This window comes from Talpa occidentalis, unplaced genomic scaffold (assembly GCF_014898055.3).
Source record: "Talpa occidentalis isolate TD23 unplaced genomic scaffold, MPIMG_talOcc4v2.1 talOcc4.9, whole genome shotgun sequence".
Classification (NCBI taxonomy): domain Eukaryota; kingdom Metazoa; phylum Chordata; class Mammalia; order Eulipotyphla; family Talpidae; genus Talpa; species Talpa occidentalis.
The window spans coordinates 1,726,549-1,739,562 of NW_023605305.1; positions in this window are offsets into that span (position 1 = coordinate 1,726,549).

Below are 13,014 nucleotides of genomic sequence, written 5' to 3' on the forward strand. Positions count from 1 at the left end.
GCGTGCTTAGGCCATGGGGATGGCAGGAGACGGAGCTGGTGGCTGCCTCCCTTCCCGCCCCTCGGCCACTCCAGACGGTGCTCCGTGGCTGCCCGCCCGAGCCAGGCCTGACCCGGCGGCCCCTCTGTGCTGGGGCTGCGGCCAGCACGGCCAGCGCCAGGCCCCCTCGCGTCGCTTCTCGCTGCCCGCCCTTGCTCGCAGCGCCCTGTGTGGCACCTCTCGCCTCTGCCCAGCGCCAGCCTGACCTTTAGCGCTTCCTGCACACGCGTCTCCCGGGCGCCGCGTCGGCCCAGAAGGCCCGCAGAGCCCCAGGCCCGTCCACTTCGGCCCCGCGGTCATCGGGGAAGGGCCGGGCCTGCATTTCATTGACCCTCCCCCGGCCCCGGGGACGGGCGCCCGTGGATTCACGGATTCACTTTTTGCCTAGGAAAGAGCGTCCTTTGGACCTGACAGCCAGGAGCGTTTGTTTCACCCAACGAAAGGCAGAACCTCACTCTCCGCGGCTCTTCCCACCGTCCCCTGACGGCGAGGCTCACGCCTCAGCCGCTTCCGGATTTTCTGGGTCAGCGTTAATTTGCTTTCCTCCCAAAGCTGTCTCTGCCATGCGGGCTGTGCGAGCCGACTGGAGCGGCCGCGCCCCCAAGAGGGGTCCTGCCGTCCCCTCCGATCGAGGACTAGACTGACCCTGGGAGGGGGAGCGGCCGACCCCGGCCGAAGCCGGCAGGCCAGGCCCCAGCTGGAAGCCCTTGCCGGGCGGAAGGGGCAGGCCGAGGTGGAGCTGGGCCTTCCCGCCTGGGGCTCGGCCCGCAGCAGCCGCCTGCACGGGGTGCCGGGCGGGGCGGAGGGGGCGCCGCGGGGTTTCTGGAAACGAGGCGGCGGTGACGGTGACGGGAGCAGCGCCATCTCCCTTCTGCTGCAGCGGCCTGCCCGTGAGTGCCAGTCCCGCGGCTGCTGAGGGCAGGGGTGGGGCCGCCCCTTCTGCTCCCACCCTTGGGCGAGATGCGCCAGGAAGTCTGAGGGCTGGGCTCGCCACGGCCCCCCCCCCCGCCCCCGCCAAGGAAGCCGGCCCCGGCGCTCAGGTCTCCCTCCCAGCCTCGCTCGCGTCCCTCCGCCCTCCCCCCTGCTCCAGCCCTGGGGGCTCAAAGCTTTGGTCCCCCCATACGACATGTTCTTTGGGGTCTGCACCTTTTCCTGGGTAAAGCACCCCAACTCCCTAGGGATCCAGACAGCTCCCGCCCCCTCCTCGGCCTGTTCTCTCCTCCCCCCACCTCCCTGGCCCCTGGGGCTCCTGCACCGGCCCGGCTCCCCAGTGCTGCGTGGCGCCTGCATCGAGCCAGCCGCTGTGGCATCTAGGGGCTTTGCCCTTGTGCTGGTCTAGACCGGACCCCGACTCTGACCTGAGCGCCAGTGTGAGGCGCGGTCAGGGGTTGCAAGCGTGTGGCTGTGGAACATGCCCCGGGCGCAGCGGGTCACAGGGCTCAGCGTGTGGCTTTACCTCATCTGGGAGGTGACGGGGCTCAGCTGGGCGGTCGTCCTGGAGGAGGCGCTCCTGGTGGTGCCAGACGGCGGCTGGAGCTGGAGCCGGGGCTGGGGTGCTCTCCCGGGAGCCTGAGCTGGGGGACTGCAGAGCGGAGCTCCTTGGGGCCTCCTCCTGCCCCCTCCCTCCTGCCCCCTCCCTTCTACCCCTCCCCTCCTGCCCTCTCCCTCCTGCCCCTCCTCCACACCCTCCTCCCTCCCCTCCCTTCTCCTTCCCCTCCCCCCAAGGAGACCCAGAGCTGCAGGTCTTGGGGTGCTGACGCTGTCATGGGCACGGGGGGCAGCGTGCCTGCACAGATCCAGAGGAAGGAGCAAGACGAACCGGGGACGTTCGTGTGGTGCCCACAATGGACACGCACAGCATCCGCGTCTCTCCTGCTCCTTCACGCGGCGTCACCCGTCAGCACACGCTGCCCCGGGGGCCCAGCCAGCACTGAAGCGGGCGCTGCCGGGGTTGCGCACATGTGGGGCGCGGGCCTGCTGGAATCCGGGGGGAGCCAGACAGCCCAGGCCCTGCGTGTGGAGGGAGGCCGCGGGGGAAGAAACCGGCGCCCGCTGGCCTCAGCCGGGAGAGGCGGGAGGGGCGTCTCTGCACGAAGGGACTTTCAGTGTGAGGGACCCCCAGGGGCAGATGTTGGCTGAGGGGAGCGAGGTGGAAAGAGGAGGAGGCCGGAGTGCGGGAGACGGGAGAGGAGCGCCCCCCGGTGGGGGGGTTGGCGCGGCTCAGCGGGCACCAGCGCCTTGGCGAGCCCGGCTCAGGCCGCGGCCATGTCCCGTGTCTGTCCCCCGGTCCCTCCTCCCCCACGGCGCGCCCTCTGGAAAGCTGTGATGGCTGACGAGGGCCTGCCAGTCCCGTCACGCTCCGCTCGAAAGAGACAGGGGAGCAGATTTCAAAGCCCTGTGAGGACCGGCATGCCTGGAAACCGGAACTGATTTTTAAAAGGAGATGGACAATTAAGTGAATGTTTGGAGAGGACCGAGATCTTGAGTTTAACAGACGCAGGGAAACTCGAAGAAGAAGTGATGAGCAGGGACAGATAAGCGGTTCACTTCGGAACATAGTGACTCAGAGATAATGGCCAGCCCGGATGTCCTCCAGGCAATTAGAGAGAGGCGGCCCGGGCGCAGGGCGGGCGCAAGTGCTGCCTCGGAGTCAGCAGAAAGACGGGCCGCTGGGCCCGCCCCCTCCTCCAGCCTGAGCAGCGGACAACGGGCGCGATGCAGAAAACGGTAACCCTGGGCCCTCCCTGCTGGCGCAGCGGTGAAGTCTCAGCACTGTGACGCTGTCCGCAGCCGCTGCGGCCTGAGTTCCATCCCCGGCCAGGGAGCTGCCCACAGGGCGCACAGACCTCTCCCGTCTCCCCGCTGCTCCCCTCAGCAGTGGGTTTCAGTGGATCCTCCCGTTCTGCTCCCCACTCTGTCTCTGGGGAGTCCTCACACCCCCGCACCTCTGGGCTGTACCCCAGCTCTGTGTGCATAAATAAATACATCTTAAAAAAAAAAGAAAGAAAACTGTAAAGCTACGAGCACTGCTCGGAGACACGGAGGCTGCTCCACGGAGAGAACTATCCTGTTCAGGGGTGAAAGGCGCAGCACCAGGACGTGAATTCTTCGGACTCATCCAACTCAAGATTGGGGGACATTCTGATTTCAAAATGGGCAGCGGATCTGAACACACGTTTTTCCAAAGAAGACAGGCCGAGGCCAGCGGGGCCCGAGCAGGCGGCCTCTCCGCCCGCCTCAGGGAAGTGCAGGTGGAAAGCGGTGAGCTGCCGCCTCACGAGCGAGCCCGTTACTGTCAAGCAGACGGGGGAAGGCAGGTGCTGACCGGGATGTGAGGAAAGGGAGCGCTTGTGCACTCCTGCGAGAATGCAGACCAGCGCAGCCGCTGGGGACACAGCCCGGGGTCCCCCCTTCGAGGGGCCGGTGCGGCCTGGGGGATCTGAGGAGGAGGGCCGGCCACGGGACGGCGGGCGCGAGGCAGGCGGCGGACCTGACCAGGTGACGAGCACAAGCTGAGGCAAGAACTGGGAGCGTTTGCCTGGGGCCTGGCGGGGCGGGGCTGGCTGGGGCCGGGGTGAGTCTGAACAGCTGGGGGATCCCCCCGAAGCGTGAGGACGCAGCACTGTCTGTGTGTTGGGCTGAGGGCCACGCACGCGCATCTATGCATTTGTCAAGACTCGTCAAAATGTGGCCTTAAAATGACTTCTGCTTGTTTCCAAATTATGCCTGAACAGAGTTGTTCCAACCAGCGTTGCTGCCCGCGCCGAGGCAGGAGCGGCCGCCCTGCTCCGCACCCCCTGCCGGCGGCTGCACCTGTCCACAGGTGAGCCCTAGGCTCCTCCCTCCTGGGGACCTGCAGCCCTTCCTCCTGCTGCTTCTCCCTCTTGGGGCGTCTTTCTTCTCCATCGGGACTCAAGAGGTGCAGGGCCTGCTGGGCAGGGCAGGTGGTGCAGCGATGCCAGGGCTGGGTTCCCGCGCCTGGCAGGAGCTGGGTTGGGGTGTGATAGCTGGGGGAGTACAAGAGGCTGGGCAGGTATGTGTGAGGGTGGAGTGATGGGGTGCACGAGGTGTGGGTGGACTCAGGGACCATGGGGGTGTGGCTGGGATGTGGGGCACGTCCAGGTGTGACATGGGAGGCGGTCCTGCATCAGCCTGGGCGTCCAGAGTGTCCCACGCAGCCTGGGGGGTGCGGTTGGGAAGACCCCGCAGCCCCACTCCTGGGCGGCCGACACCTGCTCCAAGCACCTGGACATCGGTGCTCGTGGCCAGTGCCCTGGTGCTGCCCGCGCTCCCCGTGCCCATCGCAGTTCTGGTTCTGGGCAGAACATGCAAAGAGCCGTAATCAGGGTCCGCCCTGGACTGGGGGAGTTGGTCGTAACCTGAGCACCTTAATGAGCAAGAGCACCTCTGGGCGTCTTGGTTTTGTCCTAGATTCTCCCCGAGGCTGGCGGGTCTGTGCTCACCCTCATCGTCCTCAGGGGCCAGCCCCGGGCTCTCCCGGAGGTGCCGGCTGTCTGCCCACCGGTCCTGGCAGAGACTAGACTGCAAAGCTGCCGTCACCAGAACCGAAAGCAAGCCCCAGCCCCGGGTCAGGCCTGCAGGAGGGCAGGCGGCAACGCTGCCTTCTGGCCCACATGTGGGGTGCGGAGGGCAAAGCCAGGGCCGCGGGCAGCGGACAGTGAGCTTCCCCAGAGAGCAGCACCAGGGCCGGCCAGCGGACACGCTCCAGGGACTTCAGGCGTCGCCCCCGGCGTGAGCCCAGGCTCGCAGGGCAGACACACACTCAATTTTCGGGCCCTGTTGTATGTAAAATACAAATGCATACACGCTAAATTAGATTGTGGAGTGAATATTTGTTAAAAATGAGAGAAAACCCCATGCCCTTGAAAGACTGACAAGGTCCAGGTGACCTGGTCTGCACTCTTGGTTCCAGGAGGATATTTCTTTGCCTTATATTTGGATTTTGGGTGTGATCCGTAATTCTGGAAGAATTTAAATCCGCCAGAAATCAGCGTCTCTCACGCTGCTGCTGTGTGGCATTGAGCTCCGTCTCGTGTGATGGCGTCACCCCCCGGGCCAGTGCGTCTCGGAGCTCAGTCAGGGAAACTGCCCTGTCCTTGGCCACGGGCTCCGTGTCGACGTGGGTGCTTTCAGCTGATTAAGACACGGAGCCCGCACACCCCCAGGGCACCCAGGTCACACCGCAACAGGCCAGGCCAACGTCCCTGACAGGAGGGGCCCACAGCGGGGCTGTTGGCATGGGGAGGGCCAGAGCTTGGCCATGGCAGCCCCGAGCCTGCCGTGCGTGCCCTGCTGTGCGTGAAAGCAGGGCCGCGAGGGAGCCCCAGAAGCCCACCGTAGGGGCGGGGCGGGGCGGCCGACTTGGGGAGCGGAGGAGCTCTTGAGACGGCTGGGGTCCTCTCCCGCTGACGGGGCCTCTCGCAGGTGATGTGAGCGGCGGGGCAGCAGGATGTGGGGCTGCCCGGGTCCCCGGCTCATTGGGCTGTGCTCTTTCTGTGTCTCCATTTCCTGGAGAGTGAATGAAACAAGGTGGAGAACGCCAGCCGCGCCTGCTGTGCACAACCAGCCCGTGGGGCGCGGCAGAGTCATGTCCGCCGTGTCCTCGGAAGCTCAGTCAGTACCGGCGCTGGCACGCTGCGGAAATGCAGGGCAGCAAGGTGTGGTCTGGCCAAGCCCACGGGCCGAGCAGCAGGACGGCGTGGGCCAGGAGGCCTCCTGTCTGGGCGTTTCCACTTGCAAATGTCCTCTGCGTTTCACCTGTGGAGCAACAGGTACGGACACGTGTCTGCACACCTGGCTGTGCCCAGTGCCCGCGTTGCAGGGTGCGGGCCGGCGGGTCCCTGCCACGTGGTGTTTGTATTTTAGTCCTGGATGCAAACCTGGAGATGCATAGACCAGCCTACACCAGTTCCCTCGGGCTAACAGTCTCAGGCTGAGTCTCTCCTGCCCGAACCACCTCCAGAGACGGCACTGTCACAGCTGCTCCGGGCTGTGGGTCCATCCTGGCCTTCCCCGGGCGTGATGCTGTGGTGGTTGTTGATGTGGCAGTGGTGGTGGTGGAAACAGCCCGTGAGGTTATTGTTGCCACGGTGATGGTAGTGGTGATTGTGGCCGTGGCGCTCTTTGTGATGGGCATTGTTGGCTAGAGCATGTGGTGGTAAAGTTACAGTGGCTATAGCTGTCGGATCTGTTGTTGTTGCAGGTGTTGTTATGGCGATAGCAAGGGCTGTTACCACGGTGACTGCTACGGTGGTGATGTGGTGGGTTTCGCTGTGGTGTTAATGGTGATGGCAGTTGATGTTGCAGTTGTAGTGGTGCTGGTGATGGGTGTCCTTGTTCTGATGGTCTTGGTGATTGCTGGTGATGCTATTACAATGGTTTTGGTGCTGTGGTGTGATGATGGTGAGGTGGTGTTGTTCTGGTGGTTCGTGATGATGCTGGGTCCTTGGCGGGATTGGCAATGGGAGGTGTTGGGGTGGTGGGGTGGTGGAGTGGTGGTGTGGGTTGGCATCGCGGTGCTGGAGGCGCCTGATAGCACCTGATATGGTGTGGGTGGCATTTGGATGTTTGGACGGGGAGGTGGTGGTAGGTGAGTTGTTGGTATTGATGTCATGAGGGTGGTGCAGGTGGTAGAGGTAGACACTGTGGTCTTGGGGGGGCTGGTGTTTCCGTGGTGACGGGACCGTGGTGGTGGCCGACGGTGCTGGTGCTGTGGTGTGGCAGTGTGTGTGCGAGGCTGGAGGCGGCGGTGGGTGCTGGTTTTACATTTTCTTCCGGCTGCACTTACTACGCCCCCTTCCCCAGTAGCTGCACTGACTCATCTTAATTGCTCGAGAGTTAATTAAACCTGGAACTTCAGCCGCCCTGAGCCCCCGCCTTGCAGCGCGTTCTCCTCATTTGTCATGACCCTCTATCCAAAGGCGGTGCTCCAGCCTTCAATCTTGGTGACAATGTTCCAATCCCAGCCAATTTAAATAATTCTGCCAGTAAAATTTCCACAAGATGCTATCAAACCTTTTATGAGTCTAAATATATAGCCCCGACGGCGTCTAGTCATTTTTTGAAATCCTATTGGGAGGAAACAAGCAATAAAGACTGTCTGGCAAAATTTACTCTTGGAGGCCCCTCTCGTTATTGTTCAGGATTCCAAACCTTCCGCTTCTTCTCCTAATATTTCCAGTATTTTGCGTACTTGAAAACACCCTGTTATGTGGCGTCCTGGAGCGGTTCTGCTCAGCTCCCTTTGGAAGTGGGGCTTCATTCGCCAGCTCGCTGTGGGTTCGGGGTGACTGACCTCCCGACCCTGGGGTGCAGGGGCCGGCGGATGGGTGGGCACGTGTAGTCGCTTGTCCCCGGGCTGCAGAGTCATTGCCACGTCTCGGTTTCTTCCTCCATAACCTGGGGTTCATGGCACCAGCCTACAGGGTGTCCTAAGGTGGCTGCCATCAGAGCGCTGGGCCCCTACAGCACACCCCGCATGACTCGGCCCCTCAGGCCCTCTCTGGGTGGATTCAATCCCCAGATATGGTTAGCTCCCCTCCTTGCCCCTTTCCGGTCTTCCCTGGAGTGCCCACTGCTCTGAGGAAGCTTGGGCACTCTGCAGAAGTGGGCCAGCCTGCCCCCGGGTACCCGCTGCGCTGGGGACACCTGCGGGCTGGTGAGACACCATCTCTGGGTGTTTCGGGAAGAGATTGGCCTCTGTTGGCCTGTGTGACGAGGTCTGCCCTGGCCGACGTGACCCACGCCACCCGTGTTGGGGGACGCTCCAAAGGCTCAGGAGCGGCAGGCTCACCTCTCCTCCCCAGGACTGAGACGCTCACCCTTCCTGCCCTCAGACACAGAGCTCCGCTCTCAGGCCTGGGGACTTGGACTTGATGATCTTTATTTGGTCATTTCCTGGGCCTCTGATGTACAGAAAGCAGATTGTGAGACTCGTCAGCCTCCATAGCTCACAAGACAATTTCTGCAGAGTCTCTTACAGTTATGTCATCTCTACCTGCGCCTCACCTGTGCCCACATCTGTGTCTGTGTCATCCACATCTACACCTACATCCACCCATCTGCCCATCTAGACATCCATCCATCCATCATCCATCCATTATCCATCCATCCACCATCCATCCATCCATCCATCCACCATCCATCCACCATCCATCCTCCATCCATCCATCCATCATCCATCCACCATCCATCCACCATCCATCCATCCATCCATCCACCATCCATCCTCCATCCATCCATCCACCATCCATCCACCATCCATCCACCATCCATCATCCATCCACCATCCATCCACCATCCATCCATCCATCCATCATCCATCCTCCATCCATCCACCATCCATCCACCATCCATCCTCCATCCATCCATCATCCTCCATCCTTCATCCATCCATCCATCCATCCATCCATCCATCCATCCATCCATCATCCATCCACCATCCATCCACCATCCATCCATCCATCATCCATCCACCATCCATCCATCCATCTACCATCCATCCATCATCCATCCACCATCCATCCATCCATCCATCCATCCACCATCCATCCATCCACCATCCACCCACCATCCATCCACCATCCATCCATCCATCATCTATCTATCTATCTATCTATCTATCTATCTATCTATCTATCTATCTATCTACCTGTCTATCCTCTGTCATCACCAGATCCATCTAAGATAATCTCTGATTAGCTCATAGCAACTGATTAGGGACATTAATCACATCTGTAGCTCCCCATCACCTTTAACATCTAATATAACCTAACTATGGGAGTGATCTCCCAGCACACACACACACACACACACACGTACACTAAATTCTTTCCCACACCAGACCCTTCCAAATGCACCAGCTCCCTGTGTCCCCAGCTAGCCTGCGGGCTAGACACTGCTGTCTTGTTTCATGAACAAGGTGGTTGACGTGCTGGTCAAGGGACTCCCCCCGGTGGAGGCAGAGGCGGGTTCTGTGCCTGTGGCTGACCCTACACTTCGACCCTTGGCCCACCGGGAAAGAAAGCAGTGGCTCGGGTGTGAGGAAGCAAGTGCAAGTGGGCGTCCCGGCCTTGTCCCTTGCTCACATGGGGCTGGGCTCAGTGACCGCTTCCCCCTGAGCTTCTGTTTCCTCCACAGTCAGGGGCACAGATGTGCAGCGGGGATTAGATGTGACAGGAGGTGTGAAGTGTGAGGCACTCCTGGGGCCCAGAGCACGCGCGGAGAGCAGGCTCTGGGGACTAGCACCCTCGGCTGCCCCCCTGCTCCCCTCCCCTGTGAACGGGTGCAGCACCTCCAGGGGCAGAGGCAGAAGCAGAGAAAGTGACTCGGGCACAAACTGATGAACCTGCATGAGCATGAAGGGCAGCGAGGGCCCGGATGCCCCAGCTCTGTCCGCAGCTCCTTCCCCCCAACGCCTCCCAACGCATAAACCCCACCGCGGGAGTCAGCGACCAGGGCCCGGGAAGTCCAAACCACTCGAGTTCTGTCTAGTTAGTCCGTCTTAATTGATGTTAAGATAAATAACTTTTCAAATTATTTTTCCCTGTGAAATCGGGACGTATTGCAGGGCAACCATTTCTAATTTAAATCAATGAATTACAACAAATGTGATGTAGTGGCTGCTGAAGGAGAGGGAAAATTTTAATGCGCTCATCAACTCAGCCGTGTTGAGAGTTGGGGGGTTTTCTCCAACACGTCCATCAGCCGGGGAGGCAGCAGTTCGGAGCCTGTCTCGTGTTGTCAGGAGCGTGATAAGCGATCACGATTTCATAACAAGCAGCCACGGGCGAGGGGCCCCCGCGGGTGGGGGCACGTGCCTGCCTCGCTTTCTCTCGCCATAGAAAAGGCTGGTCTTGCTCCCCTCCGCGCATGGACTGAAGGAGCCCCCTTCCCCTCATCCAGCCTCTTTTCTTCTCCAAGTTCCCGCCGGTATCCACGTTGGAACATTTAAAATGGATCCAGGTCCGTTTTCTCTGCGAGCAGATGGGTTGTGCCTTGATAAGGGAAGCAGGAGATTTGAACAAGGAGGGGGGACTGTGAGCGCACCCACCTCTGGGCCGTGCAGGACGCTGGGGCAGCCAAAGCCACCGCCAGCGGCAGAGGCGTAGCGCGAGGCTCGCGGCGGCCGGCAGGAGCCCGCGGGGGGACTGGGGTGCCCCAGGTCGTCCCAGCCTGCTGGGCAGCTACGTCAGCATCTGTCTTGATTTTAAAAGGGCAACTTTATCTTTCGCTCTCACATTCTGTCTAAGTTGTGAAACATGAGGGAACATTGGGTCAGTTGATTCTTCCTGTCGAAAGCGACACGCTTGAGAGCGCCTCTCAGCACAAACGGGCAGGTTCTCGCTCGTGCGCTGGGATCCGGGGACGTGCTCAGCTCCAGGAAGAACCGGACACAAGCGAAACTCGGAGCTTTTCTCTCTTAGCCCGGCTGTTCCTCCACCGGCTCCCGCTGGGACCTTCCGCAGCTCCGACCTGGAGGCTGGATGGTGAACCGGCCTCACGTCACGGCGCCTCACGCTGCGTCAAACAGGAAGAATGGGGGTCTCTTTGCAGGTGGGCCCTGGACTCTTGCTCCCCACTAATTCAGTGGGCCTGGGGCGTGGGCCCTGGTCCTCCTGGAATCCACGCGTGGCCCCGGGCCGCAGCGTCCTTGGGCCATCATGGAAGGGGAAACGAGGCTCAACTCGGTGAGTTGACGTGAAATGAACCAGGTCAGGCAGCCCAGGGGCCTGGTGTGTCCTCAGGGCCCCGGGGCATCTCACAGCCCAGGTTAGGACAGGCCTTGACCCGCGGTCACGCGTTGTCACGAGCCAGGTCACGCGTTGTCACGAGCCACGCTGCGCCCGGGCCTCCACGCCCCGCCTTTGGGACGCGCCTCCCGCTGCCTCCCTCCAGCCGTGGTCGGCGGGGCGGGCCCTGCGCTCGGAGCTGCGTTCCAGCGAATCTCAAAATCCACCCCACAGAGGACTTAAGGGCGGGGAGAGGGGAGTGAACGGGGCTACCCCAGATCGCAGGCGTGACCCCAGCAAGCTCTGGTTCTGCCAGAAGTAGCCCCAGGCTGCTCCCAGGGCACCTGCCCCCCAGCGCAGGGGCACTGCCGCAGGGCCCAGGGCAAACCTGCCCTCGCCAGCCCCCGCACCCCCGCCTCCGGTTCTCAGTCCTGTTCAGTCCTCGACCCTGGGGCACGACGCCCACCCTCTCATCCCGTGCCCAGCGTGGAGGCCCCCTTAGCTGCCTCTCAGTGGAGCCCGGATACCTGTGGGCCCTGGACAGGCTGGCAGAGTCCGTGTCCTGTCGGGCAGTGAGGACAACGGGCCCAGCAAGGTGTCAGGTCAGGGGCCCCTGCCCCTGCGCCGTGGGGGCCGAGTCCTCCTCCCGCTGCTGCCCGAAGCCAGCGGGCGGATTCGGGAGCAAGTCAGATCACACAGGAACCCCGGGAGCTCCAGGACGACCGTCCCCAGGCGAGTCAAGTCCGCTGAGACCAGGGACAGCGGGGCCCAGCCGGCCGGCCGGGCCGCGCCGCCCCCGTGAGCGCTCCCTGGGCCTTTCTGGTCCTCTCCCCACAAACACCCCCACTCCACGCCCCCCTCCCCGGAGCCCGGGTCTCCTCCAGGAATGGGGCCCAGCGTGCGAGGCTCAGGCCCGGGGGGCTGCCAGGCGGCGGGGGCCTGTGTTGGAGCAGATCCCGTAATTGTTCATCAGGCAGCATTATCACGCCTGATGATGTTCATTCAGCGCCGAGGCACCCGGCACTCACCTGCGTTCCCACTTGAACGTATTTTGCAACACAAAGTGCATGAGATGGTAATTCGGGGTACCTGCCCCCCTTGCTGCTGTGCACACCACCAGGAACACAGCGGCTAACAAGCCTTTTCAGATGTAAAGTAGGTGACGAGAACCTTCACTGCGGGTTTCAGAGACGGGCGGCAGCGAGGGGGGCCGTGCCCCGGTCTCAGCGTGTTTACACACTCGCGCCCCTGTGCCCTGGAGCGCGCGGCGTGGAGGCTCGGCCCCGTCTGAGCTGCCCCCCGCGCTGGCCAGCGGGGGTGATGCAGAGATGAGACAGCCACAGGGGTCCTGGCCCCGCCGCACGCGTCCCCGCTGGCCCGTCTCAGTCTCGTCCGCACAGGGCGGCTCCCCCATCCCAGCGGCCCACGGTGGCCCACGGCTGACTGACGAGCGCCGGCTGGCACGTCCCGATCCTGGGCAGCCTGGGACAGGATTGCTGCTTCCTGAGACGTCTGTCAGGGTCCTGCAACTGGGCGGGGAGGAGTTTCTACCCACACCCGCACCCCCACCCTCACCTGCACCCTCACCTGCACCCTCACAGGTGCCCACACTTGTATCCTCACCTGCACCCACACCTCTACCTCCACCCCCACCTGCACCTGTACCATCACCCACACCCCCAGCAGCACCTGCTCCTCTAGCCATATCCACACAGGCTTCTCTGGCCACGCCCGCCGGTGTAGGCAGACGCCGCTGGACGGCTGTACCGCGGTGTGGACACGACAGACGTGGCAGAGACGCCTGCTCGTTCTCCGCCCAAGCCGGTCTGCGCGGCTGTGACCACGGGCCACGGCTGCGGTTCTTTCTCACAGTCTGGGGCTGGGCTGCTGGCTGGGCCCAGGGCAGTGGGTTCTGGTGCCTACCCGCTCCCAGTCCAGACCCCTGGGCTCTTGCCGGCTCGCACACGGAGGGGAACCGTGTACAGAACCCCCACAGGGCAGCACCCCCACCCCCGCCTTCACGGGCTCCTCCCTGACCTGACCCCTCGGAAGCCCTCCCCGGGCTGGGGTTTTGACACGTGAACATTGGGGACAGACCTCAGCGCCCCGCAGTGTCTGTGTCACGTGGCTCCGACATGTTCGTGTCAACACATCACATGACAAGTGCGGAGGATGCGAAATGGCCACATACGTAGACATGTTAGTGCAGCTCAATGTTTGTGCG